General features: G+C 40.1%; 1 long non-coding RNA gene across 1 annotated transcript; it reads left to right on the top strand.

The window, feature by feature from the left end:
• Positions 1 to 1842: 1842 nt before the first annotated feature.
• LOC116708724 (uncharacterized) lies at positions 1843 to 11727 on the top strand. The gene is made up of 3 exons (XR_004336754.1): positions 1843 to 3361; positions 8325 to 8388; positions 10769 to 11727. It is a non-coding gene; the product is annotated as an uncharacterized LOC116708724 (long non-coding RNA).
• Positions 11728 to 13848: the final 2121 nt, after the last annotated feature.

Below are 13848 nucleotides of genomic sequence, written 5' to 3'. Positions count from 1 at the left end.
GGCGACTGCATCACTTGAAACGAAGCCGACTTTCCTTTGGATGCAGGGAGGGGGGGGAGGGAGAGAGGAGAGGCTTCTGGGAGGGAGGCGGGACAAACTCTCCTTATTTTAACATGAGAAAGTGTCTGACAAAGAACAAAAGCTGCAAATGAAGATCAAGCCCTGCGATAAAACCACAAGACGGGACAGGCACGTCACGGACTCTCGAGCATGAAGAGACGAAGTCTCTAAACGGAGGAAGAGGCAATCTTTTCTAAACATTAGCTCCAGTTTTCTTTTTGGCACTATACCAGAGGCACCCAGTAATAAAATGTAGATTAAACAGGGACTTCTATTAGCGGGGGTAATGACAGGTGAAATTACAGACGGCAGCGTTCATCATCCAGATCAACCCTGAGTGAGAAGAAAGTTTTCCTCCTCCTGGATTCTCCCACTTTACTAGCCGTAAATCGCTTCTAATGCATAATAAAATTGAGATGTAAAAAATCCCTTGTATTAGTTAATTCAATTATTTGATCTGTGCAATTACCGTCCCACTTTGACACAAAGAAAAACTAGGAAAAAGATGGCAACCGGCTGAATTCAGACAGAAGATGCATCGGAATGTAAAAACCAGCCTCGGGTCTCGGTTCACGTTTATCCTACATTTTGTTCGAGCAAAAGCTCAAAACATATGTGCTCTTATCATTGTACCAGAACACAGACCCCTTAATGTGCGCCGCATGTTTAAAAGATTAACTTGTTGGCATGTACTGTTTTTGTTGGCGCTTCTCACCAAGTCGTTACCTGTGCGAACTCCAACCAAACCTAAAAGAAGGACGAGAAAGATTGCACTTTTTAATCAGCCCAAGCAATCTAAAACATGTTCAAAATGCTCATACAGCAGCATGAACTCACTGCAAAATTGAAACTTTTGAACTGATTTTATACATTTTTAAGGCAGGGGGCTGTAGGTTTAAAACAAAGTAAATCATCTCAAAAGAAATGGAATTGAACCTCTTTTAACACCAAGTGTGCTTAAATATCATGTTATCAATCAAATCAATACAGTTTGTATCTGACAAATTATATCAATCAGTCCCTCCAGTTTCTTCAGAATTATCATGGAAATTCACGCAAAAATCAACAAACTCCCTCACTTTTTTGTGCCAATAGCTGGGAGTTTATTGCAGATCTTTTTCAAAAATTGCCAAAAACTTTCTTACTTGTACTAAGCAGCTGCCTCGGCTTTAATTGATGTCAGATCATAGTCCGTGATCTATACAGTGAGGAATAAAAAGTCAAATTTACCATGATAAATAAGGGCAAGTATTTCCAAATTAGTACCACAAACACTTTTTTATTACAAAAAATAAAAAATCACAAAAGGAATCAAAAAATCCTGGAGGGACTGAAAATATATTCAGTAATATTTCATTAAAAGAATTAGTTGATATTTTAACAGTTTGTGAAAAGGCTTTATCAATACTGTTGGTTTGTGATCTATATCAAACCCTTTTTCTGCCCAAGGCAGGAAAACAATGTCCAAAACTGCAGAAATCAGACAGGCAAGTTGTAGAGCTCTGAATCTTTTCTTCATGCAGTTCTTCTAACATTTTGTTCCCGTTCACAGCATGACATGGATTCAATCAACAGGAGGGAGAGTCTTCCCCTGAGCTAAACCACCTGGCTTTTAAAGCATTGGCTCCTACCAGGTCTAATTAGGGGGTGGAGACCACATTTACATTTCCCGACAGGAAATACACATTTGTACTAAACTATATTCCTAGAAAAATATTTACACAATTACAACTAACTCCAACAACTTCAAAACTAAAACAAAAACAATCTGGGCCCAAAAAACCCCCAAAACATCTGCCCTCCCTCTCAAACAATGGATTTTCCCAGTGAGGCTGACTGAAAACACCAGGTCCTCGTCGTCACGGCTCATGGGCGCGCTTCCATGGCAACGCATGACCAGGTGACCTCAAAGAGAAGAGAGAATGACTAAAACAAAAATATTACATAAACAAGTTATTTTCTCCAAACAAAAACAATTCATTTACCAGATAAATTAGAATATAGAAAGTACAAAAATCAGCACCTGTTAGGGAGGGGGTAAATCCCTCACAAATACCTCACAGCCGGCCCTTTAAGAGCATTCATGATCTTGATTTGGCCCAAAACGAAAATGAGTTTGACACCCCTGGTCTAAGTGATGATCTATGACTTTCTGCTCCCTTTGGGTATAAACCCGACATGCGCTGGAGGCCACTGGGACGAAAGAGGATCCACATTTGTTTTGCCACCAAACGCAGTGAGGGGGATGATAATGGAGGCAAAAATGTACATTTCCAAAACTCACTTTTGAAATTTGCAGCAAAGAGCAGAACGTTAGGATAACCAAATGTTCTTATCAGTCATTGGATAATATCTACAAGCTAACCGAATGTTTGGGGGAGACGTCTGAAAAAGAATATTTTCCCTCCTAAACTAGTGAATGTAAACACATGGAGCTTCCTAATGTTGGGTAATGAATATATGGTGAAGCACGTCATGTCGGCTATTAGGCATGGAGAACATGTGATGCTGTGGGCCGGCTTATCTTCCAAATGTTCTGGGAGACTTAATAAAAACAACAACAAAAAAAACAGGTGGTTCAATCCAGCAAACGGAAAGTAGTTCTTCATCGCTGACTCTTTTAGCCGGATAATGATCAAAAAACGTGACCAAATCAAAACAAAAACGAGTCACTAAATGTAAAATCATCGAGTTAAATCCTTTAGCAAACTTGGGAGCTGAAGAGAAGAAAGCAAAGGACCCCTCTCTGTGAAATCTTGTTCCACCACGGTTCTCAGGTAAGACTGGTGGTACTATGGATACCGAGGTTACTTGGTATCAACTGTTTACAAGTAAAATAAAAATAAAAAAGCTAGTTAGCTAATGAGGTCAAAGAGCTGCAGAGACCCGATTGATCTTTGCTCTAAATGTTCCCGTCCCCCAAAAGAAAGTGCATTAAATTAAATTAGCCTGAGAAACGTACATTGTTATCAGGTTAATTACATGTTTTAATTTTTATTTGCCATCACTGGTTATGTTTGGAGGTTCTGTTAGCTTCCTCTGCACTACAGTAATGCAGAGGAAGCCCACATGCTCGAGCGAGTGAAACCCAACATTAAGAGTAATGTGAGACGCATGATCAAAGCTGATCTTACTCTCTCTCTCGGCCATATTTGCGTTTTATTGCTTGCAGTAAATCACAGGAGTGCAGCGTGCTTCCAGCGCGCGGTAGAACAACCGCAGCGCGCGCGCGCGGGTCCGCTAACTCCCGCTGAACTCTGCAGCTGTCGCGCGCTGAAATGCAAGAGCAGGTGAGAAGCAGGTGAGATTGACACCTTTACTTTGTCACAATGGCTCCACAGTTCAGCGGTTCAGCCACTTCACTGGACCAACCGTGTGTCACCAGCCCCGGTGCGAGATGACGTCATCGCACGATGATGTAATTGACGGGCAGCTTACGTGGGGAACTTAAGCGGTAGTGCTAACAGCTGCGCCACTGCTTCATGTTGACCTGTTTTCTGTCATGGCTCGCTTTAATGACCGACTGTCACAAACCGATATGAAATTATTTGGGTTTTAAAACCAGTTACGTTTTTCCTAAATTGTTTTTTCGACTCAAATGTAAAACTGCAGTACAGAATAAGGCTGCGTGCACACAACAGGTCTTGATACTCAGTTCTATTTCTTCTTTTTTCTTCGTGGTCCTTCATGCTACTAATTAAATGAGACCGCAGTCAGACTGTGAACGTTTTAAGACCCCCAAAGCGACCCGCATGCGCAGATGAAGAACGTTGACGTCACTCAGCAGCGTTCTGTTTACGGAAGTAATAATTGATGGAGTCCGTTATGGATTTATTTAAACTTTTATTCAGCAGTGGGAGCCGACGGCATCGTCACAGGATCATAACAAGACAAAGGATGCTAATAATAATAATAATAATAATAATAAAGCACAACTAATAGAAATGGCGTTTTGTTGAGCATTGACTGCAACTTCTGTAGAGAAGATGTGAGCCAAGAGTGGTGGGACTGTAAAGTGACTCCTTTCAAAAGTACCTAGTTATGATTTTCTGCCTTTGCGTACTTCTGGATTTACCACGTCTGTCTGCTGCTGGCACAGAATTATGATTTATGTTTCACATCAATGACATCAAAGTCAGATGAAATGCGACGTGAACATTTTTGACATAATCAACGTAGTGATATCAATATGGAAGTGGCACAAATTGTTTTCTTTTTTTTTTTTGGTTGAAAAGATTGGAACTTGACCGCTCAGACTGCAAGGAAAAAGTCGGGTATGGGTGGCATGTGGTGGGAAAAAATTAGATTTGAGTCGCATTTGCCTGCTGTGTGAACATAGCCGTAGTCTGTATTTGACTATCAGTGTTCAGTGTTTAGAATGATCCAGTTTAGGTTTAAGTATAAATATTTAATTAAAGGCAGACAAAACATAGTGAAATACCCCTTTAATTTAACCGAATCCAAAGCTAATCGTTGATCCTGAAAGCAATGGGAATTTTTTTAATGCAAGTGACAGATTACTTTTTCCCTCCCTAGTGCTGCCCCATGTAGCATGTTCTGAAACGGCTTTTAATTTCAATCAGATATCTATATGAATGAAAATAAAAACATCTTTTGCCAGTGGAAAAATATTTAGTATCTGTAGTCAAAATACAATGTGTTCTCTAATCTGTAATAAGAAGTTTATTACAAGCCAAACATTTGGAAGCAACTTCAAATTTCAGTTCATAATGCCATAAAAAGCACAACTTCTATGACTTTTGGGATACATTCACTTAATGGTCACCGATATGCACCATTTACCTCAGTTTACCTTCAGGCCAGTCTTAATGAATAAAGACTTCTGCTCAAGAAATGTTTACAAGGCAAAAGAATGACTTAGCTTTGGGACTGAGAGTCACAACTTCTGTGCAAGAGTAAAAAAAAAAAAAAAGGGAAGTCTGCATTATTAGAGCCAGAGGGGATTGGTTTGAACAAAACAAAATCTGGGCAAGAAAAGCTCAAATAACTCCATTGTAGTAAATATGGACTCTGTCATAATCATTGCAAATTATGCTAATGAAACATGGATTTTTTTTTTCTCTCTCGCTCTCTCAGTCTGCTCTTGCTTTCAAAATTTTCTTAGTAAAATTTGACTCCGTGAGCACAAAAACAATATTTGTGCAAACTTGATTTAGGAACATAAAGGTTTGGATATGCCTTTCAGTTTGGAAAAACGACTGTTTAGATGTAGTATTTAAAACCAAAAGTAGTTTTGTTATTAATGCTAATAATAAGACTTTGTGAACCTCTGACAGAACTGTACTTTAGGTGGAAAAAACCCCCAACAAAACTAAACAGACCCACGTTGTTTGTTGTAGCTCTACAGTCCAGCAGTAATAATTGCCAGCGGACCTTTAACAATGAGCTCACTGCAGGCCCAGTATGCATCTTTGTCACAGAGGGGCTTTCAAACGACATCTCGGCCGCTATTTTTAGCTTTACTTTTGGCACCGTGGCGCGTGTATGAAAGGCTTCGCAAGATGCAAACGGCAGGCTTTTGTTTGGCCTCACGATGCTCTCCACTTTAGAGAGCAGACGGGACAGTCCCTTCATTCACTCCGTCCCTCGAAAGCTAAAAGAGCCGGACTTTTCGTCTCACGTCCCCGAAAGCGTCGAATCGGTGTCTGAAGAAAAGAGCGCACACGGTTCATTTCACAAAGAGCGAGGGAACTGGTTTGACTAAACAAAACGACAACCACAGCAAACATCTTGTTTTGATCCTTACTTACAACGTTGTGCATTCAATGACGTATTGTGGTTCTAGGATAGTGCAAATGTCCTCTTCTAACTATAGACACATTTAAAATGTTTACAACACAATGTACTACCTCCAGTACTCCTAGCAAATCATTTTAAATATGTATATCAAAGTATTTTGCTTTATTTATTGCTTTCTACGTCACATTTTCTACCAATTATGACATTAATTAATTTAATTAATTTCCGCATATTTAAGAATAATATGCGGAAATATTGAAACAGCAGCAGACAGGAAGTCAATGCTTGAGTACAAACGAGTCTGTGAAACAGATTCATTTCAGAATCATGGTTCCAGTTAAAAAAACAAATTTTATTTTGAACTGAAGAGCCGTGCAGGATGAGAGAAAGACGGCCTCCACAACCAGACCAACTAGACAAAATTACAGCAAACTATTGTTTGAATCTTTGCAGAGGAAACCGAACATGTTTTACCCGAATGAGAGACTTTTTTTTTTTTAATGACATTTTCTTGTGTTCTTGTTGCTTTTTGCATTTTTTTTTATTCTTTGCATTTAGCAGATGGGAACAATTTTGGGAATCCTAACTGACCCAAAACAAAAACAAAAAAACAGTTTGGACTGATTAAATGTCAGCCTATGAGGGGGAAAAAGAGGTTGTTTTCATGTAAACATCTGGTTTAACTATATTCAGCATATTCTGCACATATATATTAAATATTTGGCACACATGAGGAGTTTTATAAAGCCCCTTTTTCTTCTTGGGGCCCAGAGTGTCTAACCTCTGCTTTTCTTCTGAACTGAATTGAGTTATCGATACCCATAAAGGGTAACTCCATAACTCTGTCCGTGGAGAACATGTTAACGTTTCACAGCAGATAAAATTAGCAAGGTGATAATGTCAAATTGTAATGCTGCTAAAGTAGCTAGTAGTAAATATGTTTACATATATATTTATTGTTAAAGTCATAATTTGGTCTTTCTAGTTTTGCTGTGTTCGTTTATTGTATGCCAGACTTTAGAAAGGCCTTAAAGGGTCACCAATGTTTTGACCCACAAAAATTGGTGATCCCTAATTTTTGGGAGTCACCAATTTTTTTTTCTTAATGAATGTATGTTTTTAATTATACTTATATAATCATACAACCTCATAAATCCGGCCCTGATTGTATGCATACCCCAGGAGTTCATTTAACCTGCACTTTTCTCCTGAATCGTTCTTCTTGGTGTGAAACGGTTAAGGAAGTAAAAATGGAAGCAAAGTGCCTAAAGATACCCCCAAGTGGGAGCATGAAGCTTACATTTCCACCGGAGGTGTCATATAATCATCCCACATCAGGATGTTATGTAACCACAGCTCGGTGGTCTTGTTATTAGGACTTGAGATGTGTGTCTTATCAGCAGCCGTGGTGATTTATCGTCTAATCCCTATAAACTTCCCACAGCCATCACCTCCCGGTGAATTTAATCCAACTTCCTTACTAATTCCCCCTCTTCAATCCCTGGCAAGCAGCCGTATCTCCGTCCACACAGACGCAACACGCACGAGTCAAGCATGTGGGTATAAACGCTTTCCCCCCCCCCTTTTCTGTCAATGTTTCTAATCCTCAGGGCCTAAAAACAGAAAATCTTTTTTCTTCTTCTTTTTTTAAGGATAAAACCAAGAATTTAAGGTCAAAGGGAGTCGTATCAAACCTCCGACTTTATGTTTGCATTCAGTGTTTTTGTCTGTCAGAGGCCGAGATAAATTTTGGTTTCAGGGCTTTGACCCAGAAACCCAAACACTCTTCCGCTGTGGGCAAATATTTGCTCCATCTCCATTTATTTTCCTACACAACAGCTTATTTCTGTCTGCAATGCCCTTGTCGGGTTTGTCGTGCGGTTTGTCTAAGTTGATCCTGTTGTGTCTTGGTGTGAATCGGCGTTAGTTTACGGGATGCAGGCAAGGTCTCAGACTTAGACTCAGCATTAGGAATGTTTGCACCCTGAGATGCAGACTGAGGGAAGGCATTTTCTTTCCCCACTTCTCTGCCATGAAACAAAGCTTAAATAATAAAATAAAACAGCCATTGAATTTTACACCCTTTTTTTTTTTTGCAAATAAAACCTTATAGATTTGTTTGCGGCCTCTAACCCATTCAAATCAATGTTTTGGAAAACCACTTTTTGGGGATGTGATCATTCTCCCACATGGATGTAGTCCAGCTGGAAGGTGAAGCTCCGCACCAATCTCAAGTCTTTTGCAGCCGTTAACAGGCAGCCCCACAGCATAATACTCCCACCACCTTATCTCATTGTTTGGATGGTGTGTTTGGTGGGCCACACACCTTTTTGCATGTGGCTCCAAAAGTTTCATTCCGTTTTCATTTGGCCAGAAGATCGCTGATACGTTTGCTATTTCGCATAACCAATAAACAAGAAGTTTATTTCACTGCACCGATTTAAGATAGAAGATCTTAATTATCAACTCATCATATAAATAACTCTATTTTTCTTTCTGAGTAGATGCCAGGAGGCGAAGAGAGTGAAACCCAGTCCATGGTGGAGAGAAGCTGCAAAAGAAAAGAAGGTGAGTGGTGTGTGTGTGTGTGTGTGCGTCTGTTTGTAATACTTTGTGGGGACCAATTTCCTGACACATACTATGTTGTGGGGACCCACTGCTCCTTGTGGACACCGAAGCCTGGTCATATCAAGGGGAAACGCTGTTTTAGCGTCAGGGGCTAGATTTAGGACTAAGGTGTGAATTGGGTTTTGGTTAGGGTTAGGATAAGATTTAGGCTGTAGAAATGAATGGAAGTCAATGGAAAATCCCCACAAAGATAGCCACACAAAGGTGTGTGTGTGTGTGTGTTTGGGGTAGGAGTGGGATTTGTTTGTTGCCCCAGCCTTTTCATGCCCTCCAGCACCGTGACCTTTACCGTAGGGAAGGATCAGTGCTTACAATCAGCGCAAATCCCAACCACATACGTTCTCACTCCGCAACACAATGTTGGGCAAAGTCAGCTCAGGTGATTTATGGCACAAGAAAAAGAAAAGAAAAAGGGGGGGAAAAAAACCCCCTGGTGACCTGTGGGGAGGCGAACAATGAGCTGCTGAGTGAGAATTGCTGCGGACGCTTCGGCAAAAGGTAAACATCTTAATTCACGTTAATGGAGTGCGGATGTGCTTTCTGCTTTGGGAAGTAACAATAAAGTCTTTTCAGGGTTCGCTAACGGAGGCTGATGGACTTGGAAGGAGAGAAAGAGAGAGAGGGATGGGGGGAGGAGAGATTTGTCAAGGTGTCCTGTAATGTTTGCGAACACGACATCAGTCATAAGCCAACTGCTTGCTCAGGAACTTGTCACTGACACACTTTAACCTTGACTCCCAGAGTGTGCACTATATTCATATACAGCAGTTATTTATAGTATAGTGTCCCAGTTCTGGTGGCTGCTATTTTTATTTTCACACCGGATGCTTTCTGGAAGGACTCGAACTGACATCCATACAATTATTTCTTTACTGAAACGAGCATCAAACCGGCAGTGATTCATTCAAAGGCCTGACCGGTGTCGAACCACAGGAAACCGCCGAGCTTCTTCAGAGCTGAATTGGCGCTAAAACACTGAGAGGATCAATCAATAAATCAATAATTATTTATGGTTCATTATCTAAATGCAGCGCTTCACTTTATCTGATCAGAGAGGTTCAGAGTGGGTGATCTGCAAATGAATTCAATAGCATACAGAGTTACATGCAACACCTGTGATGAGTAACTATGAAATTAACCGTTCTTCTTACCTCGTCAGATTTTCCTACCGTAGCACGGAGAGATAGCTATGTTTATCTGTCGGTCCTACGAGTCTAAAGCTTCTAACGTCATTTTTACAAACTGAAAACTACAGAGGGTTGTGTTAATGTTAAATATTATCATTGGATAACATTCTTTGAGTGATGAGATTGAAGTGGAAGCTTGGGAGTTATGCTTAGCTTAGCATAGCAGCGATTTATAAACACAATAAAACCAAAAAAATATCACTTCCTTCATCAGAATATCCGTCTCGTATGGATAAGAAATCTGCTGAGATTTTGAAATCTCTGCTGAGATTCTTATGTAATCGACGCTCCCATCGATGACGCAGCATCAATGGGCCACAAGGCAGGAGGTGTTCATGGGCATCACAGATAGTTAGATCACCTGTTCGTTGGTGACCAGTGTCATTTGTCAACATTTGTTCAGTCTCCTGTAAGTTCACACCTCTTGAATGTCTTCACGGATTTTATAAGGGTTTTGTGTAAACATCAACACAAAGTAGTGAGTTTCAAAAAGCTTTTACAAATAAGAATATAAAAATTGTTGCCTACATTTGTAATTTTAACTTCCCACTTTACACACCCCAAAATAACACCTGCTGTCAGAAATCCCCTAATTATAAAATAAAGCCCCCCTCTGAGTATAATTCAATCCATGTATAAATCCAGTTCTGTGATCGGAAATATTATAGAAGAATGAAAAAATTAAGCTTTTATAGATGCTGGTTTTGATTCTGCAAAGTATTCGACTGTAGATTTTTCAAGACATTAGGAAAATAAGTCATATTTTTCCTTCCACTTCCTATTTATGTGATACATTGTGTTGTTCTATCACAAAAAGACTGAATAAAATACACAACAGACTATCAAAAAGTTTGTTAGGTACAAATACTTGTACTTCAGACAATATTTGCTTGAATGAAACTACTTTTGAGGTTTTAAAAACAATTTCCTGCCCTGCCGACTCCAGAGCTGCATGCTGTGCTGCAGTAGAGGCTCACTGAATGAAACCAGTTTATTGTTACCATTGTTTATTCTTTTCACTGTACCATCTGGTGACTTCACTCCCCCATTACTCTCTTTCTCTCTCTTTTTGTCTCTGTTTACATTGTCCCCTTTCTCTCTCTCCCTCTTTCTCTCTCTCATCGTGCTTCCAGAGCTGCGTCATCTCTAGTGAGAAGTGTGCGCTCGGAAACAAGGTCCTGACTGTGCAGAAGGCTGGAATAGTTCAGCAGCAAATTGGATGACTCCTTTTGTTTCTGCGAAACAGCAACGTCTGTCTCAGAGGGCGGCCCGTCGCATCGCCGCGTTCTCCGTCAAAAGATGCGAAACGTTCATTAGAAGCTTTTGGGTGTGCCATGTTTGGACAATAAATTAGTCCGTCTTAATCGCCGCTCGATTGTTTTTGCCGCACGGAGCCGTTTCTGGAGCCAAGCAAGGAATTACTAATAGATTGCCAGTCAGCATCCGAAGGAGGTGATTTTAAATTAACGCCGTCACACAGAAAAATAAAACTCGCCGTGCTTCTGCTTCTTCTTGATTGATTCGATGAGATCCTACAGGAAGTTCATTCTTTAAACTTCAAATGATGTTTCAGTATTACCTCGTAGTAAAATGATGGTACGTCAGAGTGTGCCTTCAGCCTATGGTTCCTTGTAACAGGCTCTGAGCAGATAGCCAGCCTCCAATTTCACAAAATTTCCCCAAGGGCTGGCAAAACTGAATCGATGATCTCATGCACCTGACTAGACCATCTGCCTCATTGTTAGAGAATATATCCATGCCTAAAGTAAACATGATCTGCTGTGCTGCTCTTAGATTTATTGTTTCCTACAGTATATTTTATAAAAAGTCAGGTATGTATGCTTACATAACTTTTAGAAAGTGATTTGACAAAGAAAAAAAAACTATTTTTTCAAAAGTATTCACCCCTTTTTTCCACATTATGGTTACACTGCTGAATATACATGTATATATATATATATATTTCTTTTTAAGGTGTTTTGACTGTAGGGCTAGGACAGGAAAGTAGGGTAATGAGAGCGGGAGAAGACATGCAGCAACAGTCACTAGGCAGGCCAGGATTCGAACCTGTGACGGCCGCGCCTGTGATGTACTTAACCCTTGTAAGCACAACTAGGGTTTGTCTAGGGGTTTTGTGTGACAGACAATGTAACACTGTTAAAGTGAAATGAAAGAAAAATGATAAATCATTCTATGTTTTTAATACAAATACAAACTGAAAAAAACCTGAAAAAAACCTAGCTTGTATTGGGCATCCTTCACTCTAAAACTCAAAAACTCTAAAACGGCAAAGAGAAATCAAGTTTTGTTTGCCAGAAGCAGAGGTGGGTAGAGTAACAAAACATTTTACTCGAGTAAGAGTAGCTACTACTTCATAATATTTCTACTCAAGTAAAACTGAAATTTCTGGGTTCTGTTTGTCTCTCTTGGCAGCAGTTTTGTGTCTTTCACACTGCTTATGGCGCCTCACATCATAAGGGTTTAGAACAGAGGAGAGCGAGGGGTGAAAACCAACGTCATGGCGATACTCTTCTACTTGTTTTTGTGATAGACGCAAAAAAACTAGCGAGCTAGCTTGTAGCTAGCTAGCTAGCTTTTTAGCAAGAGTACATCAGCGTCCAGTTAGCGGTAGCCTCACGTCAAGTCAAATATTGCAGACAAGATACAGTATCTGCGTGCAACTCAAACTTTTGCCCGACTGAAAAGTCCCAGCAGAAAAAAAAAAAATCTACGTATGAGATTAAATAGTCTGACCACAGCAAAATTTAAGACCTGTCATTAATGTATTTGAGGCCAACCTGCATTAAAAATAATAATTTAAGACATTTTAATGGCTTAATTTCTGATTTATGAATTTAAGACTTTTACAGGTTGCGCGGACACACAGTTGTAACATCATGCAGCCCTGGTGGAAATGGACTGAAGACTGCATTTGGTCAGTGTTCAGCTTAATCGTCCAAGAAATTACTCGAGAAAGAGTATTTGGCAAAATGTCTACTCAAGGACTAACCGATCGAAACATCAATCATTTAATATTTAACCCTTTCGTGCATGAATTATGTGTTTCTGATTTTTTTAAGGCATAAAAAAAGTTCTAGATTTTTTTTTCTTGGTGATCAGTTGTAATTTTCTCCAAGTACAAAGTTTGTATTTGGAAAATACATCAGTATTATTGTTTTTTAGGGGTTACTTGATATCGCACAATATGTTTTTTTTTTTTACCTGCAAGAGTCCTCTGCAGTAGAAGGAGGGTCTGGGTTGGTCGGCATGCTTTTTCATCTGCCATATATTTGGATTTAACAAATATTTTGTTGCAGTTCCAGTTAATGGTGAGTAGTTGACAGTGTATTGTATGATGCACTAGCGTCCACTTTAGTGGCCTGTGTGCATTTATAACATAAAATCCACAAGAAACACAAGAAAATGGCCACTATGCATGAAAGGGTTAAAAATGACATCATAAGAAGGACCAAAATATAAAGTTATGTTGAAATTTTGGTATTTAAAGACCAACATAAAAGTAATTCCTAAAAGTACATTTTGTTTTCCAAAAAGCTAGTCAAGTAAACGCTTTTACTTTGAGTTGATTCAAGAAAGTTGAAAACCCTTTTGCAAGAACGTGGGAGTTAACTACTGCGCTCAAAGTGACATGCGCTGAGTTTTTATGAGATTTGCAGTGGCAGAGCATTAAAGTCTTCCCTCTTTATCCTTGCTATGGAGCTGCATGTGTCATATTAAGCCGAGCAAAGGAAGGGCAGATGGCGAGGACTCCCTCTGCTTCCCGAAGTCTGCTGTTTCCCCTGGGGAGAGGGTGAACGCAGAGGGAGTCGTTTCAATTAGCCAGATACGGGAGCAGCAGAAAGCCCATCGTGCTCCCCGCTGCACTTCAAGCCTAGCCAGAGACGGCTAATCAAATCAAGACAGCAACGTCTGCACACAAGAGCTGGGAGGAAGCTAGTTCAGGAGGGGGGTGGTGGGGTTGGGGGGGCTGTAAGCTGTGGAATAGGTCAGGTGTGTTGCGTCTGCTCCGGCGGATATGCATTTTAGGGAGTAGGGAGAAGCAGAGAGGAGATGAGGAAGAAGAGAAAAGTTGTAGAAGCGAAATCGCGACTGAAAATCTCTTGCACAGTATCACATTTTATATCACATGTCAGCCCTGAAAATTACAGTAACCTGATCGGCTAAGTGTCTGATCCAGGGATTTGTGGGTTTT

Source organism: Xiphophorus hellerii, chromosome 19, assembly GCF_003331165.1.
Source record: "Xiphophorus hellerii strain 12219 chromosome 19, Xiphophorus_hellerii-4.1, whole genome shotgun sequence".
NCBI classification, from domain to species: Eukaryota; Metazoa; Chordata; class Actinopteri; order Cyprinodontiformes; family Poeciliidae; genus Xiphophorus; species Xiphophorus hellerii.
This window is presented reverse-complemented; position numbering and strand designations above follow the sequence as displayed.